At 41.7% G+C, this 25,885-nt stretch overlaps 1 long non-coding RNA gene across 2 annotated transcripts; it reads right to left on the bottom strand.

Annotated features, from left to right (window-relative positions):
• Positions 1–7,268: 7,268 nt before the first annotated feature.
• On the bottom strand, positions 7,269–25,883 carry LOC142407022 (uncharacterized). Of its 2 annotated transcripts, none has more exons than XR_012774788.1 (4): positions 25,414–25,883; positions 15,098–15,186; positions 8,826–8,998; positions 7,269–8,406 (listed from the first exon to the last, which is right to left on the bottom strand). It is a non-coding gene; the product is annotated as an uncharacterized LOC142407022 (long non-coding RNA). The 2 variants fall into 2 exon arrangements; XR_012774787.1 differs by having other exon boundaries at positions 25,538–25,882.
• Positions 25,884–25,885: the final 2 nt, after the last annotated feature.

Raw genomic sequence — 25,885 nt, 5'->3', positions numbered from 1 at the left:
TCGGTGGTGGTTTGCCTCTATGGAGGCTGTGAGGACCACCTCAGTAGGAAAATAACAGCAGAGATTGAAGACAGAGCTCTTCTCTCTCTTGGGTACAGCTTGCCATCTAACTGGACAGTTTCAATCTGGAATTGAAATAGATTTCAACTAACAACGATCTACCTACAAAAGACTGCCAAGAGCACTGAGTCAGGGGTACTCACTAAAAATAAATTATTTTGCTTGAATGCCTGGGTTGCAAAATCGGCGGTTGCTAATGCATTATTCTGAGTTTCTTTCCTACTTGGCCACTGCCCCAGATTGTTTGCTGCTAGTAATATGTTAAAATTCTCTAAATCCTTGGAGACAGAGATGTCCTAACATTTGCTTTAAGGCTCAAATAAGTATTGTTCTATAACATAATATGGAAGAGTCCCAGTCTCGTGTCCCTTTAAAGAGTGGGGGGATCTTAACTGCATCCAACATCAATTTAAGCCAACAGAAATCCTCTAAGAGCAACATATCATATGGAAGCATACAATGCATAAATCCAGACAGACCATTTCAGAGTTTCAGTACATACTACTGACACTAGTTTTAGAGCATCCACCTGGCCTGTCTTTCTACCCGATACTGTGCTAGTTTCTTGAAGCTGATGTTCATGGCACATTGAACCCTGGCAGTTCAAGATTATTTCATACTCCCTTTTTGATAAAGGGGGAAATGTCTGTTCTCTTATGAAATTCTACCATTTCTACCTGAATTCCTTCATAAGATACTGAACTTAAATACATTCTCTGGTTTGAGAGCTGTTCCTGGGCAAGTAGCCTGCGGGCAGACAGGCCCAGAGATGGGCTGAGTAGCCTTCAGAGGAGCTGGAAAAGGAGGTTATTTCCTCTTGAAACCACCTGACAAAATGCAACAAGGCAGGATATGGTATTCATAAGAACTGTATGGATCTTTTTACTCAGTAATCCAACAACACAACTCAAAGTAGTTCAGTCCTTAATTTTATTTTAAACAGCCTAATACTGTAAAAGTCAGTAGAAGCTTTTTGACCTATGGCCCAAGCATAAAATAGAAATCTTAGGATTTATACCTTTTGTACTTAGCATGGAATGTTGATTGTAATGTTTTTTGATTGCCTTATGGAACTACAGTACAAGAATAGGACATGCTCTATATTCTGTATGTGTCTACTAGATGCCAAGGGCTACACAGCTGCTAGCTGTGCACCGATGTAGATAGATCCCGTCAGTGTTTTCTCATTTCCTGCAAGCAAAATTAATGGGAAGACTGGGTGTGACATGAACTTAACTGAGTACTAGAGAATTCTGTCCAGTGAGCATAAATTGTTCCATTGCTTGATGTTTGTTATTTCTTATTCTATTCATTATCTCTTTTGCATAGTATAATAAAGTTGACAAGCTGTCCTGTTTTTATTAGCTAATTTACCAGCATATTTTGGAAAAGGTTTTGAAGGTTTTGAGTTGCTGTTCTTTATTTAAAGACAAAAAGAGAATATTTTAATGGAAGGACCGAAAAGCAGATACCATTTACCACCTCACTGCTTCTTCTGCCCATCAGGTCATTTTTATCTTCCCTGACAGCAAATGCCCTGTAGTGAAGGTGTGGCCTCCTGCTCACGCATAAAGCAAACCCATCACATTTTTAATGTACAGTGCAAACTAAAGTAACATGTAAAGTACAAGCCATATCCCACTGCCCTTCCAACAGCGTGTATCGCTTTCTACCCAGCGTAGCCCTCATTGCAACCTTGCTCCAGGCAAGAGTCTGCACAAATGGGCCTCACAGCCCCAATTCATCTTTGCAAAGCTGAGTTCCCATCTGTAATTTTACCACAAACACTCCACTGTTTTAATTCTGGCTAATATCATACAAGCTATATAGTACAAAAAAACCAGCCATTTCTCTCCCATTATTATTCATTTCTACAAACATCCTTCAAACGTAAGGTCTCCAGCAGTGTGCCAAAACCAACAAAACATAAATAATCACATATTTAAAAAAGTTAGGCCTAACCCTGTTTTCACTCTTCCTTCTAGTTAGCAACATTTTTATAAATTTGTTTCGAGTCTAGTTCAAATCCATCTGAAATTGCCAAAACAGCCACAAATAACAATGACCTATCTGGAAAGAATGGCAAGGTTTTAATATTTGACAACTTTCAATTAAATAGCCGTGCTTTTCTTTATTACTTCCATAATTTCTTGCCATTTTATTGTAATAATCTGTGACACAAACACTTTCCCCAATCTATTTTTGAGGTAGAAATCCTGATCTTTATTTTTAAGCCCCTGAAGAGACAGGAATAACTATGAATTATGCTTCACTGTTCATATTTCAGGTGGTTTTGAAATTTTATTCTTTGCAGTTAGAACTATTCAAGAAATAAAAAGATTTTATAACTTCATTAAATTCTTGTTCCTTGTTTCTGTCTTTCTCCAGTTCAAGTTCCTTTCATTGAAAATAAAGTTTATGTAGGGGCTACAATCTTTTTGAAGCTCCCTTCACGTGCATGTATCCCTCGCTAAATAGAATACCTTGCAAAATGTTTTCTTTTCATATGCAAAACAAGATTTATAAGCAGGGATAACAGATGGCACCAGAGTAACAAGAATATTTAGAAAAATTCATTCATACAAAGCCACATCCCTGAGGTAGAGTAGACTGTAGAAACAAGCTGTGAAGTTAAACTGGGGTGGGAGGAAAATGGCTATCCAACACTCACTTTCAGATAGTCAAGTTCTACTCTTTCTTCTTTCAGTTCCTCAACAAGACTGCATCCCCATCCAAAGAAGGCTTGCAAAAAAGCCATGAGAAAGAAGCACGTAGGGAAGAAGACAATGAACTAAGAAAGAAATTTGGTATTGTTAAAGATGTAAGAGTCCATCTCAACAGGATCAGTCTCCCTGAACTTACAGAGGATTCTGGCAAAGCTTCTGCGCTGAAGTGGAAGGTAACCACCAGGCCAAAGAAATGGGAAAAAGTGGCAAAGGTACTTAACTGTCCATATACAAATACAAAGTATGCATCACCTTGAAGTGTGCATTACACATCATTAGTGCACTTTTCAAAAATTGTGAGTGTTTGACCCCCTGTCCTAAAACATTTTCTATTTGAGAACCTTGCAATGTTTATAAAGAATTACAGTGCTGATGTTTTTTATATCAGGGCTATTGGTAGAGTCAGGAAGCTCTGACTCTGTTGATAGTCCTGTGTTATCAATGATATTTCTACACATGACTGCAAAAAGTTGAAGAGTGTGGTCACATAAATCACTACAACCAAATAAGGACTTGAGTTTGATTTTTCAGCTTTTAAAGCATTCTTTTGACAACCCCGATTTTATTTCCTACAAAACTGTTAGACAGAGGATATGGAGTAAAGGAGGACATCCTGTCAGTGGCAGATTTCTCTCCAGTCAGGTTCAGAGAGAGGCTGCACCAAAGGCCAGTTCAAAATGGGAGCCTTGCATTAGATACTCTGAAACCTCTCCACTCTGTCAATATAGGCTCACTACATGGCATAGTAATCCATGCCTTTCAAGACCAGTAAAGTTTTCCTCACCACTATTACTTCTAAAATGCCAGGATCTGTCTTTTTTTTCAGTTCTGTCAAAAACTGCAGAAAGAATGCCAGCTACTGCTGAAGTCTTTTCCAGGTCTGTATTCTGGTTGCCATTCATACAACTGCAACTGAAAGTAGAAAAAGTGCCTGCTGACCTCTTACTGCTAGTAATGGTTTGCAATCTCTCTGTGCCAATGTGTGTCTCACAGGCAGAAACAGGATGCTCTTCATCCCTGTGCTAGGCTCTGTTTGGTTTGGGCATATTGCATTCACTTTTAGTTAAGGCGCTAGGAGCACAAGCTACATATTTTTCGCCATTGCCCTACTTTTGACCAAGTCTTGCCCTATGGCCTTGCTTAGAAGTATCATTTGGCACTTTTGCCTGGTGTGATTTATCAGAGGCTCTCGGAACAATTGTCTGCTTTTTCTGATCCCTGAGATTTTCAAACTCTTGGTTGCGATTGGCCTCCTGTGTCCATTTTGTATTTTTCTGTGATAAAGCTCTTAAGATTTTTTCAGCAGCCAGACTGAACAGAGGATTTCCAAAAACCTATATCATTTCAATATACCTTTGTTCAAGTTCTTATTCTGCAGATAAATTAGTAATCAATAATAAATTAGTATTTTTCCTAGATCTGTCTTTTATCTCTTGTTCAGCCTGTAGCATTAAACTTCCATTTCTGTCAACTGAATTTTAAACCAGCATCACCCGACCTTTCCAAGATCTCTGACAATGGTCTACTTTTGTTGTCCCTGAATGGGAACATCATTGCTGTACCCTCAGCATTCATGAAAATATACTATATCTTTTTCTGAAATATTTCAAGGCCAGGTAAAGCAAAACTTCACAAAGAATATGTTGAAAGAGCACAGGTACAAACTACTTTCTTTTTTTCTTTCTGCCAGTACCCAAATGAAACATCCATTGTCAGACAATTAGTGTTGGCTGTCATTTTCCCTAAAATTTCATTCCCAGTACACATGCCAAGGCAGATTCTCAGGATACTAAAATTTTGACGGTTTTCTCCATCGATCCACATTATCATTTCACAACATGTGTCCCAAAAATCAAACAGGATCAAATATCTAATGAAACGTGTCATGTTTGGATTTATTCTACAGCTGTTTTACAAAGAACCTTCCACTTGCTAGACTGCTATTGAGAACTTTCAGTTACCAACAGTGTTATTAGTAGTTCTCATTAACCTTAATCATTATTGTGACTGCCTTTTGAATATTTTCTGCTGCCATGTCTTGTTCTTTGCAGATTACATTCACTTTGATACATTCTGTCATTTTCTGCAGGCTTTGTGTTCTTTGCAGTTAGGAGTTATTCAAGTAATAAAAAGATGCTATATCTTCTTTAAATTGTTGTTCCTTATTTCTGTCTTTCTCTGGTTTGTGTTCCTTTCATGAAAATTAAGTTTATGTAGAGGTTCTGACAGTGCAATTAACCTACAATTTCTGAGTCTTGCTGAAGGATCCTTCAAATGCAAGTGCCCCTCGCTAAAGGGAACACCTGTGCAAAACATTTTGTTTTATATGCAAGAGAAGATTTACAAGAAGGGTAATAGCTGTTAATCAGAGTAACTAGAATATCTAGAAAAATAGACAATCATCGTATTCCGAAGTTGAATGCAAAGTAAGAACAATTGGTAAGGATATAATTAAATACATATTACCTAGACAATCTAATATATAAAAAATAGTTAGTTTTCAAAGAGCAAATGGGTGCTGGTGCAAGAGAAACATAGTAAGTAGGTTATTTCCAAAGGAAAAGAGAATGACAGATATTGGAAGACCGTGGAAGGTGGAGATGGGGGATTAAGAATTACAATGTATCATGAATGGCACGTACAAATGATGATCCAGAAATTATAATGTAACACAAAACCAATACCTAAATTCTTTACCTGGTTTTGGTATCCAGTCTGATTATTAATTTTAGTGGCTGGTAGTATTTTTCATCAAAATCCTTAGGCTCAGTCCCATTTCCAAAATAGATCGGAGCCGATGGCAAATGTAGTCAGGTACCTTTGTTAGGACCTCTAACAAGCATCCTGGGGACAAGAGTCCTTCACTTTCATTCACATGGTGATAAAGCTGAAAATACTGACAGAAAAAATAATTGGAAAAAAAGAAGTGTTTTAAGACTGTGAAGTATTTTTTTCTGTTAGGGAGGTGAAATATTGTGCTGATTATCCTGACACCACAATTCTGAGACAATTTTTAGCCAGAGAAATGCTAGGAGCTTGCCAATTTGGGCAAACAAGAGAGTTCAAAGCCTAATGAGTGATATGAGGGGGGAAAAATGTACTATGGAAAAAAAAAATGACATACATGCAGACGAAGGTGAATCACTGACATCTTACGTACTATGCTCAGTATTTGGCCTTTGACATTTTCAAAGGAAATGTGTACTCTCTAAGAACTATTCTCCTGGCTTCCAGGAGTGACAGAACAGTGGCATGGGGACCATCACCAGGGTTTTATTTGCTTCTAGTAGACAAAGACCAACACATCCTTCTGTTACTCTCTTCTGCCTCTCAGAAGCCTCTAGTTAAAGAGCCTTTTCCACTATGCCGTCTCTGTTGTTAAGCTTCCAAATAAGATGGTGTATACATCAGTGGAAGACTTTATAAATAAAAGGCAGAATTACAGGAGTAGGAGGAACAAAAGTGAAAGGAAGCTTTCTAGAATTTTTATGTTGACAACTTATGTTTCCAGGAAAGTACATAATAAATGAAGCATTTACACTGCATAAAATCAGGATTAACTCTGTGGGCTTCTTAAATCAAAATGCTATTAAATAAAAAATTTGTAATGTGCCAAAGTCTTATGTCTTATGTATCTGCTTTCATTTATTCACCTGTGTTTATGAATCCAGTCACAGATATCCCTAAGGCAAAAAGCATGTGAATCACTCCCAAGACCTCCACATTCGGGGAGTTACCAATGGTTCAAAATGAGACATGAAGTAAGTTCTTCCACATAAGGAGTTACCTCTGATTAGCCAGCCAGCTACTAGAGCTGATGATTACCACCACTCGGTGCTAACTTGCTCACATTTTGTTGTTGCCACAACAGCTCAGTACACTGCAGCCTGCCTCTCCTCCAGCACAGTGCAGGAGCTCTGCATCTGCGTGTGCCTGGGTGTCCTTCCCACTGTAACTACTTTGCCTGAGGGCAATGGGTGGGACATAGTTTGAGATTTGAAGGACCACATTGCCCTCAGGATCTGTCATGAACAGCATTGGATGCAAATTGTTCAGATGTGAAGGGACACCATTACTGCCTTCTGCCATGAGCTGTTGTCAGGACTTTGTCATTGTACAGTGAGACAGTGGCTCTCACCTTGAGGTGCCATGTGAAGGCCAGCTGGTTATGAACCAGTTTGGGGTGGTCAAATCCCTCATAAGCAGAGTTGTATTTTAGGTGTTCATAGCCATTCTCCAAGCTGCTTTCATTCAAACAGCATGTGGGAGTCATTCACAAAGTCATCCAAGCCTTTGCGTTCTATGGATGCCCAGACTGCAGTGGAGTCAGTGATGGTTGGTATCCACACGCCCAGTGCCTGTCTCTGGGCAGCTATGACAACAAGGGCTACTTCTCCACTGCCGTGCTTGCTTTAGCACATGGTTGATTTATCGTTATTGATTGTATTATTGTCACCGAAATCAGGAATACACCTCTTAACACCAATGTAGCATTAAGAAGCAGGCGTTCTCTTTATTGCAGCGCTGGATGCACAGGGGATCCTTCTGCCTAACGTGCATACCAGTTTACACAGATCTAGGTTCATTTATACAGTTTATCTTTCCATATGCTTAGGTTTTCACACTACTAGGTGGGACTATGTTAATTAGTAGCTTACATAATGATGATTTAACATAACGCATGCTCAGTTTTTCACATGGGGGTCCTCTGGTGCTCATTGATGGTCACAGACCCCAAAACCATGCTTTTCAGGTCATGAATCCAGGGTCGTTCTTCCTTTTAAGGCTTAATTTTTTTGATTGTTAAATATCACATGCTAGAAGAGCCGGTTTCACCAGGATATTCTTGGGTTTCTTTGTTCCTTCTTGGTTGACCCTTTAAACTTTATTCTTTACATGTTCCTCACTTATTTTCCAACATTATCATTATTGATCTTAGCAAGCTTCACCAGAAGGATACCTGATACCCGTGGCTCCTGCAGCTGTAGGCTCAGACTTGATTAGGATGCTAATATCTTCTTTCAAAACAGAAACACGACCGTTCTTGGGGTTTTCATGTCTGTTTGCACTGTGAAAACTACCATTTACCCCCATACAAGTGTCCAGGATGGTACCTGTGTCTGAGATGCTATGTTTCCTTGTTGCCTGTTTTATAAAACAACTCCCGAAACACACAAAGTATGTTTAGAGAGGAGACATTGTTTTATCCTGTGCAGGGTGCAAGGTGGAATATTTCCACAAATCAAGCACAGCTGCTGTAATTCTCTTCAATTTTTATACATGAAAGTTAACACACCACGCCTATCCAATACATAATCATTAGACTGACTAGGCATCCTCTTCTTCCCTTGGCCCGTATTTCCTCTGCTTCGATTTAAAGCTACAGTGTGATTTTAATTCACTGCGCATGCTCACAAGGTGTTGGGGAGGGGGGGGGTGTTAGTCCTTTCGTTCCTCAGTTGGGTCGGTGGTCGCAATGTCCCCCTGCCGTCTTTACCTTTCCCCTAGTTACTGTGATTCCTGTTGTTTCATGGTTGTTGTGGCGTCCCTTTATCTTTGCAACTCTCCCAGTAAGAGGATGTTCCCGTTACTGGTCTTTGAAGTGTTACAGCTTCGCATTCTTTTAGGAGAAACGTATGCTTGTTAGTTAAATATGCAGTGCCCGTACCCTCTTATCTGGCTTAGGCATTATCTATTACCTTGAAGATTCTACAATTCTGATATTCTCGTATGCCAGTTTCTATTCCTAACTGTGATCCCTTCTTAGCTACTAATAACTCTTATACTATTTCTATTTTATTCTAAAATATATACGTATATATATATGATTTAAGGTGACAGGAGGACAGTTTCTGATGCAACTAGATATTCTGAGGAAGATTTCTTCTGCAACTCATAGCTCAAAGGCAGTTCCCTTTAAAGCCTTGTCATACCTTGCAGCCAGACTGGTGGTATAAAGAATCCTAATTCCACCAGAAGGCTTACTCATCCCTCTCACATCCCACTCCAAAGACAGGTATGAAAACGCAGAACGCTTACCTGAGCTGGGTATCAGGAGTGCTGGCACAGGGAGCCATTGACACTGCCCACAGTGGACAGTGGGCTTAAGAAGTGTCCCTGGATGAAACCCTGTCTGGGGTCTTCTGCATGGTGCAGGGAGGGTACTGGGGGGACAGCCCTCCTCTGGATTTTCCTGTGTGATGATCCGGGCACTTAGGGCACAAAAGTCCAAGTGAGTGAGAATTAGTAGCATCCAGGCAGTTAAAAGCTACATAACAAATATTATTGATACGAATGTACCAATTTTGTTCTCAAATTTACATGTGCTAAATGTTAGTGGGAAAGTATACTAAAGACACCACTTCATCACTCATTTAATAGGCCCAACAGAACAGAGTTGTAAGCTACAGTTACAAAAATTTAACTCAACTACTTTTTCAAACCAAACTAAGCACAGTACAACAGCTGACAGCCAGTCTGAAGTTCAGAGGTGGAAGAGAAACTCCTTTAATACCCTCATTAGGAATGCTGGGAAGAATGAGTGAGTTATTTCCTTGAAACTTGCACTATCTAATATTATACCACATTCTCCACGGTGATAACATTTGAAACATGCACGGTGTATAATAAACAAGAGGACCTGAAAGTTTGGCGAGGGAGAAGACAGACCTGAAGAGTTACCTGGTAATGCGGTAGAATCTGCTGTCATGTAAGAAGAGGCTTAAGACAGGAGAAAGCAGGTGAAAATCTATTGCCTGTGTTACATGTGATGTGCAAGTGAAAGACCCAACCTTTGCTTCTGGCCTAGACATTGTCTAAATCTATGAAATTGGCGCACGTATTTTGTTGACTTAAAAACCTCTCTAGGCTTTGACAGAGTAAATTCCCTTCCAACCACAGTAGTCAGATTATTTGTTTCTGGAACTATATAACACCATCTGTTAAAAATCTAGTCTGACTTTCCCAGTGATTTAGAGAGAAACAGTATTAGGAGGCACATTAGTAATTTAAATGCAGGTAATTCCCTTCTGCACTTCCCATTAACATCAATCATTATAATCAACTGTCTTTATACATCTCCTTTGTGTACTGAAACTACAGGAGTCAAGAAGCACAGGCATCCTGAGTTCAGATGAGGGGATCCAAGGATCCAAGTTAGAACTGAGGACAGCCAGGAAAGGGGGTTTCCTGCTAACAGGAAACTTTGTCTTTTTCAGCATTGGGTTTCGGTTTGAATCAGATGGAATCTTTTTTTTATTCCCAGTCCTCCAGTTAGCAGGAAGCTGCTCAGACACTGGAACAGCTCAGCTAAGCTGCCTCCATCCTAATACCAACAGCAGCGCCAGGTATCAGTGTCACTGAAGTCTGGGGCTTCCCAGACTCCCTGACCAGTCTCCCAGGGAACGGCTATGGGCAGGCATCTGTGGAGAGGGAGAGGGGGTTACCTCAGGACTCTGGACATTCAGCAAAAGTTCACTGAGTGCAAGAAATTTTACTCTCTGAAACATGGAATCTATCAAATAAAATTTGTTCCGTCAGGAAACTTTAAACCTAATCTCTTCATCTGGAAACTCTGTCTAAGGCACCAGTTTTCACAACACGAAGGAGGAAGACGGTGGATACAGGACCACATGTCATGCAGTTGCAATAGCACTAAAAATAGGAATTGAAGTTTCAATTTACAGAAACTCTCATAACATACCTGAGTATCAGGAACCTTCTTCTGGTCTCTCTTCAAGTGTGATGTCTAGAGAGAGTGGCTGAGCTCCAGCTGGCTGCACTCCAAAAGCCCCATCCCTCGTACTGCCCAGAGACATCTTACTGTTTCTTTTGCCCCCTTACAAACACAAGTGTCTTCTCCACTGCTCAGGCTGGAAACTCTTTATGGCAAGATGCTCCTTTTGTACGGCGTGCGTATAGCACCCAGCACAAGAGGGCTCTCTAGCACTCGGCTGACGCAAACAAGAAGAAAGTACAAATAATATGCCCCCCATTAAAATAATTATCAAAATATATAATTCTCTAACAGGTGGTTATTCAGTTATATTATTTTGGAGATATAAAAGATTTTTTGTTTAATTAGCAATCCAGCTGCTCTGTGGTAAGAATATTACCCTTTAGTATGACAATGAGGTCCTGGAGATTGCTGACTTCTCCTAACACCGAAATGGAGCCCGGGGAAATTGAAGGTATTCGTTATCTTGATAGAGGTACTCAGAAGTAATGCAAGATGATACTTCTAGTGCTTTTGGACTTTCCAGTGTGCTCTGGAAAGGGACAGCTACCCTGCTGGGTAATTATCCTAAATAAACCATGCCTGAACCTTAGGCTGCAGCACATTCATCCTGGATTGTTTCAACTTGCATCTGACATGCTGTATCGTGCAAAAATTGTTTTGTGCTATGTCTCTTAAAGACCTTCATATAATCCTCTGCTAGGCAGACCTTTTATGGCCCTATTTTCTACTGTCAGCTGGGAGGAAAAAAATATTACTCATTGCATGTTTGGAGCCCAAATCAGTCTGGAGCACATTCTCATTTTGTTCATATCTTTCTGGAGGTGCAATGACCACAGTGAATAAACTCCCAGCCTCTAAATGGTCTTCTGCCTAGCAGGCAAACAAACAGATGTCCCCTGTAGGTTAGACAGGGCAAGACTTTCTGCACAGAGCCAGAGGCTGACTGAAGTTTTTAGAGTTTTCGTTCCAGTCTGTCACACTGTGGTTACAGTGAGAAAACAGATTATATGAAAAACTACACCTTCTCCCTCCGCAGACGTGCTCCTTGTGTGTCTGAGTTGGTGTGCTAACGGAAACCCCAACCCCCCCTTTTTTTTTAAATAACCCTGAAAGGCCAATCAAAGAGTGCACAAAAATATTTTAACTTGGGCACTCAAATTTAGAAAATAGAGACAATACCTTGTACCTAAATCAACAGTCTTATCTGGAAGCTGTAGAATAGCAGGGTATGCTGTGAAAAGGCAGGCCACTTCTTGTTGCTTAATTTGATCATCCAAGGTAGAAAATACTGGTTTTAATCTGTTATACCTAAAAATAAAATCAGTGTTTTGTTTTCACACTGCAGGAGTATTTATAAAGATGAGAGGTATGTGGATGTTCACCCAGACTGGGTGAACAGGGGATGATTGTCCTTTCCTTCAGTACCAGAACGGAGGATCATTGGATGAAACTACTAACAGCCAGAAGGTTCAGAATAAATAAATGGAGATGGTTCCTCACACCACGTGTGGCTAAGTTGTAGGAATCATTGCTAGCATGTTGTTGTGGATAGTTAAGTTTATACCAGCATGAATTCAAAAGGCTACTGGACAGATTAATGGAAGAAAGTACATCTGAGGGTATTAAGGGCTATCCCCAGCTTGGAAAATTATTGCACTTCAAACGGCAGAGGATAGACAAGTATCATTTCATGTTCTCATACTCTTCCTTAGACATTTTAGCAATTTTAGGACACAAAAGGTTGGGTCAGACCAAAGGTCCATTTAGCGCCATAGTCTGTTCTCAACTTTGGTCGGTAGTGGATGCATAGTTCAAGTACAGTGCATTTATACTAGCTACATATGGCCATTTATACTGGTTGCAACTAGAAACAGAATAGGGGGGCTGGACTGAGACTCAGGCCTTGCTGCATGAAGGCTACTGCTTCCACCAGCAACACACCTGAGGGAGAGGAGGGAGAGAGACACGAACCTGCCATCTGCACTGAACTGACTGTAGGGCAGCCAGGAGCATCACTGCTGTGTGCGATGCACACAGTTCTCATGTCAGAGGGGAAGACCCTCTGACCACCAGGGATGTAAATGAAACAATGAGTTGAAACACAAAAAGCAATGCATTGTAAACCTTTAACTTGAGGAATTTTGCTCTTGCATCCTTACTAGGTGCCTGAACAGATTTCAGTCTCCTTGAATTTATCCATTATTCAAAGCAATCTGATAAAAATTACCTAGTCCAGAATGTAAAAGTACATGCACAAGTTACAGTGTGCAATTTTGGTTTTAATGGAGGAATAGCCTTCTCAAAATCAGTTTTCTGCAGAGAATATTCATAGGATATCCCCAATTCTAAGCATGGCAAGTAATAGTATCTACTTCTTTCTCTCTGGATTTCAAGATATCAAGCATATTCCAAATGAGGACAAAGTAGTACTGTGCTAATCACTGCACAAAGCACAAATGAGGAATTTGGCACCTCCCTCCTGTAGATACGTTGAAAATCCCACCAGAAGAGAAAGGGGCTCTGAAGGCACCCAGGAAGGCTGCGGCACAGCTAGGAAATTAATCTGGAGTCTCAGAGTTGAGCCTTTGCACAAGGCAAACCTTTTTTTGGAGTAATTCTCCATTGGTAGAAAAAGTATGATTTTATAATGATCACTGCATAGTGCCAGAATGCTATAGCCAGCTCACAGACAGCGGGCTGGGACTGACCCAGGTGGGTTACCTGCACTTTTAGTTATGGGAAACTAAAAAAACAAAGAGCCACACAAAAGTGGCAAGATGCCCAGCTCCACGGAGTTAATGGTAAGAATATTTTCACCAGGATTTACCAAACTGCACTGCATTGGAGGTTGTGTTGGCATGAGAGAGGAGAGGAGGTTTCACGTATCTGTATCCTGATGAGTGGGGCTTAACTATGCACAGGACATCGAGGCTCTGAAAAAGAGACACTGAAAATAATAAAGGATGAAAACCACCTGCTTTTGTTCCTTTGGGCAGAGGCTTGCTCCAGCACCTTCTACATCCTAGACCAAGTGTCCCACCACCACACTGATGATCTACCTCACTCTGACCCACCCTGACATTTTGATTTTCTCAACACATGTCTGTTTTCATCGAAGTTTTCAACACATCTTGATTCTGCTCCTGTTCAGGGGAAAAAAAAAAAATCTCAAAGGTTGTTCTGCTTGATCAAGATCTCTTCTGAGAAGAGATTTAAGGCTTCATGGAAGAAGAGGATCCAGGCTGGGCAGTTGGCGCCCTAGCTCTTCTTCTGTGAGTCCAGCTCAAGTAATTTTTGATTAGTGACTCTCTCACCGCACTTCCTTTACTTTGTGACATTAACATGATGCTAGACACTAACTCACCACTCCAGAGACATATGTTAGAGAGGCAAAATATCTAGTCATCTTTAGGCAGTTTGCCACCATCCATCACCAAGCCCATTTCAGAGACAACTGCAGAAAGCTGGATCAGAAAGTAGATTTCAAACCACATTACACATGGGAAACAGATGCTATCCAGGAAACCTTTTTACAGGTCTAAATTATAAATCATTCCTTGGAAGAACTTTTATTTTGGAGAAGCATTTGGTGAGATGCTGCATTTGACCACAGACAGCTGGGCTGTTTAATCATTTAGTATCATTTACATCCATAGCAACTTACTTAATCCACTGTGTATATCTGACTACAAACCTTCAGTGAAAAAGAAGAAATAAAATACATATATACATGTCTCTGTGTGTATAAGTATATACTTAGAATTATATATACTAATATACATTTATATATACTAGTGTACACACAGTTTTTACTGCGGTGTCTGATGTCATTACAGCATCTCATCTTACAATAAGGAAAATACAAGAACCGATTTTTTTAACTCAGTTCACTGAAGACACGGAAATTCCAAAGACAAGAATAGTTCTTATGTTAGTAAAACATTTCTTTTCAGCTTTTGCACTTAAGAGTTGTATGGAGCTACTGCTACATAGGGGACAAGGACAATTAGCAAGAGTGAGTCTGACTCATTTGTTGTGATTGTCCACAGTAAAAAGATGATGCAAATGAAGGCCTCAGCTGTTACAAAGCTAACTTGGTTTCCCAATAAGCTCTTAGTGATATATGTAAATATATTTCAGTATTTGTATTTCAGGAATATAATATTCAACATAATTCAGAGTAGCATGATGCTGCTCACACAAATAAATGTAAGTAAGCCAGTATATGAAGAACTAAAGGAAAAGGTAAAGCTATTTGCAGGAGAGAATACTATAACGTAGAAAAGCACCTGATGAAATATTTAAGGATATATTGAAACAGAATAAGGAGGACATCTCTTGCTTTTTCTTTCTAAAAGTTCAGTGTGTCCTTCTAGAGTCTGATCACAGCCTTCTTGGAGCTGTTGGGTTTGAAGGAAAAATCACAGCCTGCAAGCAGAGCCAGTTTTAAAGATGAACACCTCTGGCTAGTGAGCCCAAGAAACTACAAGTCTTTTAGGTAGCAGCATAAAACATCCATCATGCTGGTGCAAACAGCCAGTTGTGCATGTGAGGGGAGAGGATTTACACTTACCAGAAGGCTCCATGGATCTAATGCTTGTCCACAACCACTAGCAGGCAACTGCAGCGGTCCCCTCTTGAAATTTAGGATAAGGTTGTCTCCTGCGAAGGACTGGTATTTTCTTAAGTGTGGTTCAACCTTGTGTTTGAGAGATCCTCTTTAAAACTAGAGGGAAATTTACACTTGATGCTTGCCCTCTCTATCAAAAATGATGCTGCTCAGGGGAAACTACACAGTAGAAACTAAAGTGGCACTATCCTATGCATTTGTTCCGATAGTCTTCATTACAGATAAATTGATATGAGATATTGACAATAAGCAAGATCCATATCAGACACCTTGTTCTGAACAGCTCAGATACCAGTTCTGTGAGTCATTTGATCCTTAAGTATGGGCTCCCTGAGGTTACCAACAGGAGCCATTCAATACTCCACAATTGCCATCTATCACATCTATCCTGTTTATTTATGCGTTTATATAGGGTGGGACTTTCACCCGGACTCAGATCTGCTTTACTTCAATTTTCATTTAAAACATGGAAAAAATCCTCTTGATTAGTATTTCCTATGCAGGATTCTTATTCTTCTGAGAGTCCCCCCTTACAATCACAGGGGTGTCTGGGCAAAGGCCATTCTGTGTTGCTGGCGACCACTGTATGGCCACAGTCACGAACAGTAACAATTGTAGATCTGTTCCTGCTTTCAGCTCTTGTCCACTACACTATGAAACTAGCATTGCATTGCTTTTCAAGATACTATTTGAAAGAGGATAGGGAACCTGAAAGCATAGAATCATAAAACCATAGAATTGTTTAGGTTGGAAAAGACCTTTTAAGATCATCAAGTCCAACTGTTAACCTAACACTGCCAAGTCCACCACTAAACCATGTCCCTAAGCACCATATTTACACATTACCTACATTACCCCCAGGGACGGTGACTCAACCACTTCCCTGGGCAGCCTCTTCCAATGTTTGATAACCCTTTCGGTGAAGAAATTTTTCCTAATACCCAATCTAAACCTCCCCTGGCGCAACTTGAGGCCATTTCCTCTTGTCCTATCGCTTGCTACTTGGGAGAAGAGACCAACACCCACCTCACCACAACCTCCTTTCAGGTAGTTGTAGAGAGCGATAAGGTCTCCCCTCAGCCTCCTTTTCTCCAGGCTAAACAACCCCAGTTCCCTCAGCCGCTTGTGCTCTAGACCCTTCACCAGCTTTGTTGCCCTTCTCTGGACACGCTCCAGCACTTCAATGTCTCTCTTGTAGTGGGGGGCCCAAAACTGAACACAGTATCCAAGGTGAGGCCTCACCAGTGCCGAGTACAGAGGCACGATCACTTCCCTAGTCCTGCTGGCCACGCTATTTCTGATACAAGCCAGGATGCTATTGGCCTTCTTGGCCACCTGGGCACACTGCTGGCTCATATTCAGCCAGCTATCGACCAACACCACCAGGTCCTTTTCTGCCGGGCAGCTTTCCAGCCACTCTTCCCCAAGCCTATAGCATTGCATGGGGTTGTTGTGGCCCAAGTGCAGGACCCGGCATTTAGCCTTGTTGAATCTCACACAATTGGCAAATAGGTGATGAAAGCCTTCTGCTTTCCAAAGCAGCTAGGTCTGCTCAAGAAGACAAAAAGCAAGACAGTGGCACATGTTTTGCATAGTCAACATCCCCCTCATGTGCAATATATTCCATTTGTGGTTTAAGAACAATTCATCCATTTGTAAAGATCGCCTACTGCAAACACAGTACTGCAAAAGTCAGGATGAATTGGCTTATCCACTGCATACATGTTAGTCACACAAACTAAAGCCAGTGCCACAAGCCAGTGTGTTGCACTTTCAGGTTCGCTAGTCTGACCTCTGTTAAGTGTCTCCCATGCCACTTGTATCTTATGCTATTCCTCAGTGCTTCATTATAAATCCATTTCCCATAGATAGGTAGCAGTACAAGGCTATATTTTTTTTTCCTCTAAGCTATACAGGCTTTAACCAAAACTCAGGTTAAAGACACAAAATGGATAGGCTGGATTACATTGGTATAACCTATTGTGACAATTTCACTTGATAGCGCTAAGGAACTGAGCAAACCTACGTGTTATTGGGCAAAGGAAATTAGTCTGAAAGGGAACTAGAGCAGAACTCAAGCCCACTCCTATGAGGCTGAGCTCTTTGGAGAGTATTCACAGTACCTATTTCAGGTACTCAAATCAAGCACTCAGCGTGGCCAACGTAAAGGGAAGGACTCATGCAGAAGACCGTTCAGAGCACTGACACTGAATGGACCCTCTGCAAGAGTTTCTCTCTCTCTCTCTCCGTTGACCATATACAGAACCTGGGAAGACTGGACTCTGAATTTAGTCATCTCCAGTTAGATTCCTGAAGCAGGCGATTTTGAATATCTGCTAATGTACACTTTTGGGCTATGATTTGCAGTAATCCCATATCAGTCCAAAGCACTTGTTAGTATTTTCATATTCAATAAATTGTTGGCATGTTTACAGAACTTTGGTCATGGCACATGAGTATTAACTGAGCTCCGCAACACATTTGTTACGCAGCTAAGTATATGACATGGCTCAGGGGCTTGGCCACAGTTCCAGGACTTGTTTAAGCTCACACAGTTCAGTAGAGACACTGGGAATAGTTATCTAGGGGTCCTTCTTCTAAAATACCTAAGCAACATCCCTCTCTCTTACATCCATTATTTTTTGCATTTTTCCTAACATCTTACAAAATTCCCTAAAAAAGGATTTCTGAGACAAAGTGACAGTCTTGAATTTGTAGAGCACCAACTCAATCTTTCCTTTATATTTAGACTTTTTGCCTATAGGTTTGGGGTTTGGACCTGTCCAAGCCTTAGAGATTTCTGCTGAAAGCATTTAAAAGGGACTTCAAGTCCTGAGAGCCACAGTTTCTGGGTACGTAATGTGGGCACCTTAAGAATCCAGATTTTCATTAAGTGCAGAGCAATTTCCCAGTAGGGATCAGGCCTCTTCAACATGCACCGGAAAAGGGAGGTATCCAAGGGTCCCAGCCACTCTTGGAAACTCTGTGCATTGCTCTCCTGGTGAGGCATACTTTCAACGCTGAAAGAGAGCTCGACTCCCCTGACCCTCTGTCAGGCATTCCAGCAGGATGACAGCAAAGCTGCCAGCTTCATAGGGACATGCTAAAGATATTTTTAAAATCCTCTGCTTTCTGTCAGTTATAACACTCTTTCTGAAGGTTAAAATAGAAACCAGTTTCCAGCATCTACAAACAAAACCCAATAGTTACTTTTGGCACTGTCTGACACATTCTTGGCAGACTCAACAGGGAGGCCAGGAACAGGCTGGACATAAAGCCACTGATGTCCCAGCTGAAAACAACTCAGCCACACTGGAGAAAATGCTTTAAAACCCTATATGAAAGGAAAACCTCTTTAAACAAGATTATCATCATATATGGACACAAAGCGTAACTTTTAAATCCGTTTGCAGAGCATGGGGTGCTGTTCCCCCTCACCAAGGCACAAGCGCTGAGATCTGTGCTCATAGTAGGAGCACTACTAAACCCAGCAAGACAGAATGCAAATGTGCTACCAAGTCAAACAGAAGACACATTAGCAGAAGAGGGGAATCGTGTTCCCAGAATTCCAACCCATAATAGATGTCAAAAAAATCAGATTTATTCAAGCAGATGCTCAGTACATTCTAATCAGAGTCAAATTTGGAGTTTTTCCCTTTTTATCATGCCTTTGCATTAACTGCTGCTGGTATGCATGTGAAGTACCAGCAGTCCCTTATAATGAGCAAATAGGCACACTCTCCTAAAAATGCTAATGATTCAGCAACAGCACTCATTAACCAGGTCTAATCCCACAGAAGGGCCTTGTTATCAAGAAACTCTGAACAGCATTATTCAATTATTGCTAGGTGTAAAGCAGCCGTGACTACAGAAGGTTGTGATATTTTACAAAGGGAAATCCATAAACCGAAGCACTACTCCTCAAAGAAAAACTGTCTTGTCCACACAGGGGAACATTTCTTCAGTTTCTCAAAAAGATGACCAAGGAAATTGGCTAGCAAGAACAACATCAATTCTGTCTCTTCTGTAGACAGAAAACGTAATACATTGTATCCTAGCACTGATAACAAGAGAGCAGATGGTGGGAAAGGAGGATCGAATAATGTTTTTCCATTTTTAGCATCTTTCTAGACTTTGAGCTCAGCCCCTGTGGGACAGAAAGCTGGTGAACTGCTGATATAGCAGGAAACAGAAAATCAAAGATGTACCTGCAGGGACCTTGACCAACAGTTTGCCAGCTTATGCCAGCTTAATTCTGGCATAAACTTCTGACTCAAAAATAGTCACTGATTTTTTTTTTACATCTAGTTATAATCTCCAATTTGAGCAATACTTGCAGGAAATTACTGAGAACCTAGGTCTCAAATTCTTCTCAAATTTAAAATGCTAAAACAGAAGCACTTACCATGTGGAACAACTTAAAAACTACCCTCACTATACCTCAGCCTGCCCAGCTCTCTCAATATGGTTGAAAATTTAATGAATTGATGCTGAGAGAGGTCTTAAAATCTTTAAATGGAAGACAGAGCACTCAAGAAAAGCATGATTAGTGCACTTGAACCCAAAAACTAGCATAAAGGAACTACTCTGTAACAATAAAATACCCCTTTAATTTTGCAAACTCTAGGATGCTACTTTTGCATATGCATTTTGTGCACCGCAGACAACAGCATTTTAACCTAGTGATGACTACAATCCAGTAAAGAAATGAGCTGAACACCAACAGGACAGTTAAAGGTAAGAAAGAGAAAAGAGATGAAATGAGTCTAACTGAAATTTCATTTGCAGAACAGACATTTTAAGCTCAGAAGCCCAAGCTCTGGGGCAAAACAGTCACGTAGTCTCTCATTTAAAAGTAACAGAACTAATTTCTAATTTTTGTGGCTACACCAAAAAGCCATCAGAGATATGATCTAGGTTCAATATAAGGGTTAAAAAATCAAGAGACAAAGAAAAAGAACCAAAAGTACATATAAACACTAGCCAATCAATCCAGAAATACCACTGGTGACTTTTAAACTTATCTCAGCTTTTTGAGAGGGGCTCAGTTTGTGATGTGAGTCTTGTTAACAGAGGAGTTTGGAACATAAATCCGAGATACAGGACTAAGCGTCCTCTAAAACATAAGAATACTCCAGCGAGCTTTTTGGTGTAAGGACTTACGAATTCACAAAGTTAGTTACTGGCACACAATTACTTCAGGCTTACCCACGAGTGTGGGTTTGCTTCTGTGGCATAGGAGGAGAAATAGACAGGTTCAGAGCTGCGGAAGGGAAGAAGGAGGCAAAGGATTCCCTGTCTGTAACTAGCCATGTTCAGGGAGCGTGCAAATATTCAGGATGGCTCTTTTAAAACCCATTAAATTGGCTGGCTGAGTCTGACTGCTTGAGGGCTTTTCAAACCCCTCTTGACTCAACTATTTTATTTTCACTTATAGACAACCCTCATGAAAGCATGTATTTAGGATAACTATGCATAATACTGTAGAACTTCATAGGCTTTCTCAGTGCAACAAATAAGCCTTCATTTTGCCAAGTCACATTTTTTCCCTAGAACATCATGCTGCAGTTTCTCTTCCTATTCAGTTAGGCTGCTTAAATAAATAAATCTCAGTCCCTCTAGCGCTGTATCATTCATATTTAAATTATTAGTCTACACATAACTGTTTTGTGCCTTCTGCACTTAATCCCTCAGCCTCTCTTGCTTACATATCTGCTTGTGTTCAGGTTTATTAGGTGCTGGATGGAATTTATAGACAGAGCGAAGCCCCATTTGTCATCCACGTTTGGCTACACTGGAATTAACTCAGTAGCACCTGCATACTGACTTATGAAGAAAAGCTAATCTCAGCTTATGGTGTACTAGAGCGCTTTTCACCATGTAACAGTGGAGCGAGTCTCTTCCGCTGGAACGTGAATCACTTCTAATGCCGTTCACATTTTTACATTTATTGAGTTTTTCTCTTGACTAAGTCTGACCCTTGGGTTTGCCTTCATTAGGTGTCGCACTCTTCAGCTGGCTTGGCAGAACAGACTAACAAGCTTCACTCCAGCTTCAGGCTGGGAGCCTTGCCTCCTGAGCTCTGGCAGATAAAGCTTTGGCCATTTGAAACATGGCTGCGCCCACCCTACCGATGTGCCGGATGTTACTGCCCTGGTGGCAGGAGTGGCAGGCGTGGACAGGCACCGAAGCCTTGCCTGCTCTTGGCCACTGTCCTGAGCGTTAACCCAGCAGGGCATCACAAGCTGTGCCTACAGGGAGGCAGCCTCCAGCTACGAGGAGGGGCAGGCAGCCAGGTGCTTAGTCTGAAACTACCATGGTTTAAATTCCCCAAGCTCAGGAGTCGGAGCCCTGTGATCACTCCTATGCCTTAAACCTCTCAGGGCTTTTAACCATGAGGGTACGGGAGCACCAGATAGCACCGGGGAGGCTTCTGAAGGCAGAATGCAGTGCAGTTACTGGATTTTAGCTGTATGCTTCCTACAACAGGCAAAATCTTGGCTAGAGCCTCGTAGCACTCACACATGCTACTCGAGCAATCTGATCAGGGCATCTCAGTCCTCTGGTTAACATAGGCAGCTCTCGATCCTCAGCTCCACAATAGCTCGCAGATCCACCTGAAAGCAGTGCCGTTCATCTCACAGCACTCGGAGAAAAGGAGATGCCTGCTTTTGAGTACGTCATTGTGCCTCTGTGACACATCTGAGTGTTCAAAAGCACTTGCGGAGGGGCGGAGGAACCTCTAATACACTGATGCAAAAACCTCAGTGTCTTTTACACCTTTTTGTCGTTACAGAGCTTATTATAACCAACCCAAGCCCTAGAAGATCACAGATAATGTCATTCAAACTTTCACACATGCTACAGGAAAGTAATTCAAAACTTCTGCTTCAGAGCAGGAAAAAACAGAGGAGAATTCACAAAGCTCAAGGACAATTCACCATTCAAAGAGGTGTTTAGCATTTCTCTCTAAGGAAATAATAAGTTACAGATCCACCAGATGGCAACTGGATGTACATACACATCTTGGATTTTTACCTGACAGGTTGATGTTATGTTGTTATCCTGTCTTTGTGATGTGTCAGGGCTAGACCCTTTCGGAAGCAACTTGTCCCTCTCTGCTCAAGCGCTCTGTACTTTGTATCTCATTTTTCGTCTTGCAGCAGTTACTGGAAAGCTTTGGAAGTGTGACTTTAGCATGCAGCATTCAGCTGTGTAAAGGCAGCTGGTCAGGGATTCTAGAGTTTTTAAATAAAATCACATATAAAATATTGATGTCTGGGTTTTTTTTTTAATTCTGTAAGAGGCAGGGTGGTCCTGCGATCAACTCAATGCATTTGTGCTCCAAAAATGTGGAACCAGTTATCATTTGTACCGTAGCCTTCCTCATGAAATTGTGTTCAAAATGTTGCACGCATTCCTTGCATCTTGGATTTTTGCAGCTACCGTAATTATTTCTACCTCATTTTATCTTGTCTGGGAAATTCAGATTTCAAGTTCTTCAGAGCAGGCTTGTTTTTTCTGAGCTGCTTATATTTTGCTTAGCACCGGGAGACTTGCGTATGCATACAGACCTATACAATTTGAATGACGAATAACTACCAAACAAGAACAATTTGAGGAAATGTACTTTTTCTAGCTCTTCAGGCCTTTTCTCTAACACTGGTAAAGACCTGTTTCTGAGCAACATGAGCATGAATGAAACAGAACAGTCTAAGAAAAAGGCCTTACATTAGAGCCCATTCATCACTCTCCCCCTGCTTCCCTACCCAACTTCCAAAAAATGCAGGAAATTGGGATGAGAAAGTGCAAGAAACAAGGTAAGCAGTGAAAACTCCTGAAAGCGTAAAATGAATTATCAGGCAAAGCAGTCAAATTTTAGGATGGACAACTCACATATGCTAGACAGTCTATGAAAGAAGCACCCCCTGCTTGCTCAGGAAGCAAAGCCCTCAGTCCTTTGCTCAGTCATTAGCTGACTCACTTCTCCCCCGCGGCAGTATCACATATTCGGACTTCAGCCATACTTCTGGAACAAACTAGTTTGTCCTTTCCCAGAAAGTTCCTACCAGCTTATTTCAGACTCTCTTCATATACTGTAATTCTGTCTTTCACAGGAGTGCCCTCATTTCTACTGAAACTAAAACTCTACTGTATCCTCAAATTTCAGACACCCTGCACCCTCCGGTATGGGGAAAATAAATAATTCCCTGATTAAAACACTTTGAGGCTATGAGACAAGTTTTTTAATGTCTTCAGGTGGAATGGGCCAATGTGAAGGACATGCCGTTTCTTTGCTGCTTTTACGCTAACTTTGAGCCAGACTCTGTAGATGATTAGGTCCATGAAGCTGGGATCACTTCAGTGTAGAGACAATGGATATATCAGAACTCAGTTACACAGCTGCAAACCTGGGACTTCTGGAGAGGCTATGAGCGTGGCAATGAAACTGGACTAGATAAGATGTGCAACTCCAAGCTTGTGCATTCATGTTCAGGGACTTACAGGACTCCCATGAGTGTAGTCTTTGGACATTCAAGCAGGTAAAAATAGAGTAACGATTCCTTGTGGTCCTTCTGTTTCTGTTTCCGTAGGGTCCTCTGAGTACTCCATTCTCTACACAGAATTGTTCTAACAGTTCATTAATTATGTGCATGCAAGAAAAACTTACAAGGGAAAGGAGAGAAGAAGGAATACATTCCACATTTGGGTCTGAAACTGGGTATTTCAATGCAAGAGTGCGTGCAGGTGCCATGTAGTGGCACACTACACACTAGACCACACAACTAGAGCTCCCCTTCTCTCTGCCTGCAGATAGTGAAACACATTATTAGTTGCACATGTTAACTGAAGCCTGAGTCTGTGCTCACTCTTAGCTCTCACAGAAGTTAAAGCTGTAACTGATCACCAGGTTCACTGATCACCAGGGAATTCTTCTTCTTTGGCTCCCCTTCTTATCAGGTATTCATTTTTCTTACTAGCAGCTGCTGTAGAAGCTTACGGTTATGAAAAGAAATCACCTCTCTCTGGAAGCTGGGCCGCTGATGTCTGTACAGAGCCACGCTTTCTTACTTTGTGAGAGGTGAGAGGTGATGCAGAAAGCAGAGCCCTGGTGTGGCAGGTTCCCTCTTGTCTGCACACAGTGGATCACAGATCTTTCTACTGGATCTACTGGGCAGAAACCAGCAGGGGTGTGTGGAAGAACCGGTCCACTTCCTGAGCAGCTTTGGGAAGCCCCACAGTGACCACAATTCCAAAGACGCATTCTGTGATCTCCACACATCCTTCTACCTCCCACAGGCTTTGTTCCTGTGCTACACGTAGGTCTATGCTGTTTCTTTACCCTTCTAGTTATTCTTCTGTTCCTTCATCTTCTTAAATACGTGTATCACCAGACGGGGTTATGGCATTGTGCCACTTCCGTGGCACACGTCCTCCTCCACTCATGCTTCCCCAGTCTCTCCACCTCTGCTCAAAAGGACTGAAGTTAGACCCAGCTCTGTAAGCAAACCCCTGAGCTCACCTGCCCTGATACAGAGGTCTGCTCATGAGGACGAGCTGCATCCAAACCATTCCGGCGTAGGCTCAAGTCCTCTCTCCAAGTTCAGAGCTCTTGCTCATGAACTCCTCAAAGCAAAAATCTTGTCTTCTCTGAGCAATTAAATTCGTAGTGCCACATGGGGGAGCTTGTGCTGTGACTAAAGCTCATCACTTCCAGATCAAGAGAAAAGGACAGCTCAGCAGCACTAAGGACTTCAGCCACTGGAAACTCTGTTCTGGAAAGGCTGGTTGAGAATCGTGACATATGCCTACATAGTGCACACACACTATAAGAAAGATGCTCCTTTTCAAAATGATCTTAGGTGACAGTCATTGATTTTGCCTTGAAAAAGCAGCCAAACCCATAACTCATAAACCGTAACTCACAAACCTTGGAAACTTCCAGTTGCCCTTAGCCTGGTAGACCAAATAAAATGAAAACGACTATATTGTAAAGGCATAAGCAAAGCAAATGAGTAATGGGGATCAATTCCAGCCATCCACTAAGATGACTTATATACACAGCAACCAGCCTTGAGTTAACTTTACTCCTTGCTGAGCCATGTCTGGCTGCGAAGCCATCTTGACAGCTGAAGTAAAAGCAGGTGAACAAGCAATCCAAAAGGCAGGGAAGCTGTCTCATATTTGGCAAATAGAGGGACCTGAAGTCTGCTTGGAAACCCTTAAAATCACGAGTCAAAAACAGAGTTAAAGCTCACCTCCCAAGTCATTCAGAAAATAAGCAATCTGGTAGCCTGAGGATATGAAAACCGTCAGGTTCTTTCTTCTAAAACCAAAGAAACAGTTTGACAGCAGTTTGTAAGCACGAAGAAGGTAACTGACCTTCTGGACCGGCCATCTGGAAAGGGCAGACAGATGGAGACCGTCCAGCCTTGAGCCGCACCCTTCAGCCACCCCACAGGGTAGCCAAAGACCTCTCACAACGTACTACATCGCCTTGTACGCAAAATACCCGGCACTTGGGGTAGTTCCTATCAAAGAACGCAAAGAACAGGACGCATGCTGCCAGGACGGGCCGGGGAGGCAGGCTCAGCTCAGCGGCTGCTAGGGAGGCAGGCTCAGCAGCAGCACATTTCACGATCCCCGGGCGCCCCGTTGCCGGCGGGGGGGAGGCAGGCGAGCGAGGGGGGACGAGCCCGCCGGCAGCGCCGCGGGGCCGCGCTTGGCCAC

This window comes from Mycteria americana, chromosome 3, assembly GCF_035582795.1.
Source record: "Mycteria americana isolate JAX WOST 10 ecotype Jacksonville Zoo and Gardens chromosome 3, USCA_MyAme_1.0, whole genome shotgun sequence".
In the NCBI taxonomy this organism is placed as follows: Eukaryota; Metazoa; Chordata; class Aves; order Ciconiiformes; family Ciconiidae; genus Mycteria; species Mycteria americana.
Note: the sequence above shows the minus strand (reverse complement) of the source record. Positions and strands in the feature narration are given on the sequence as shown.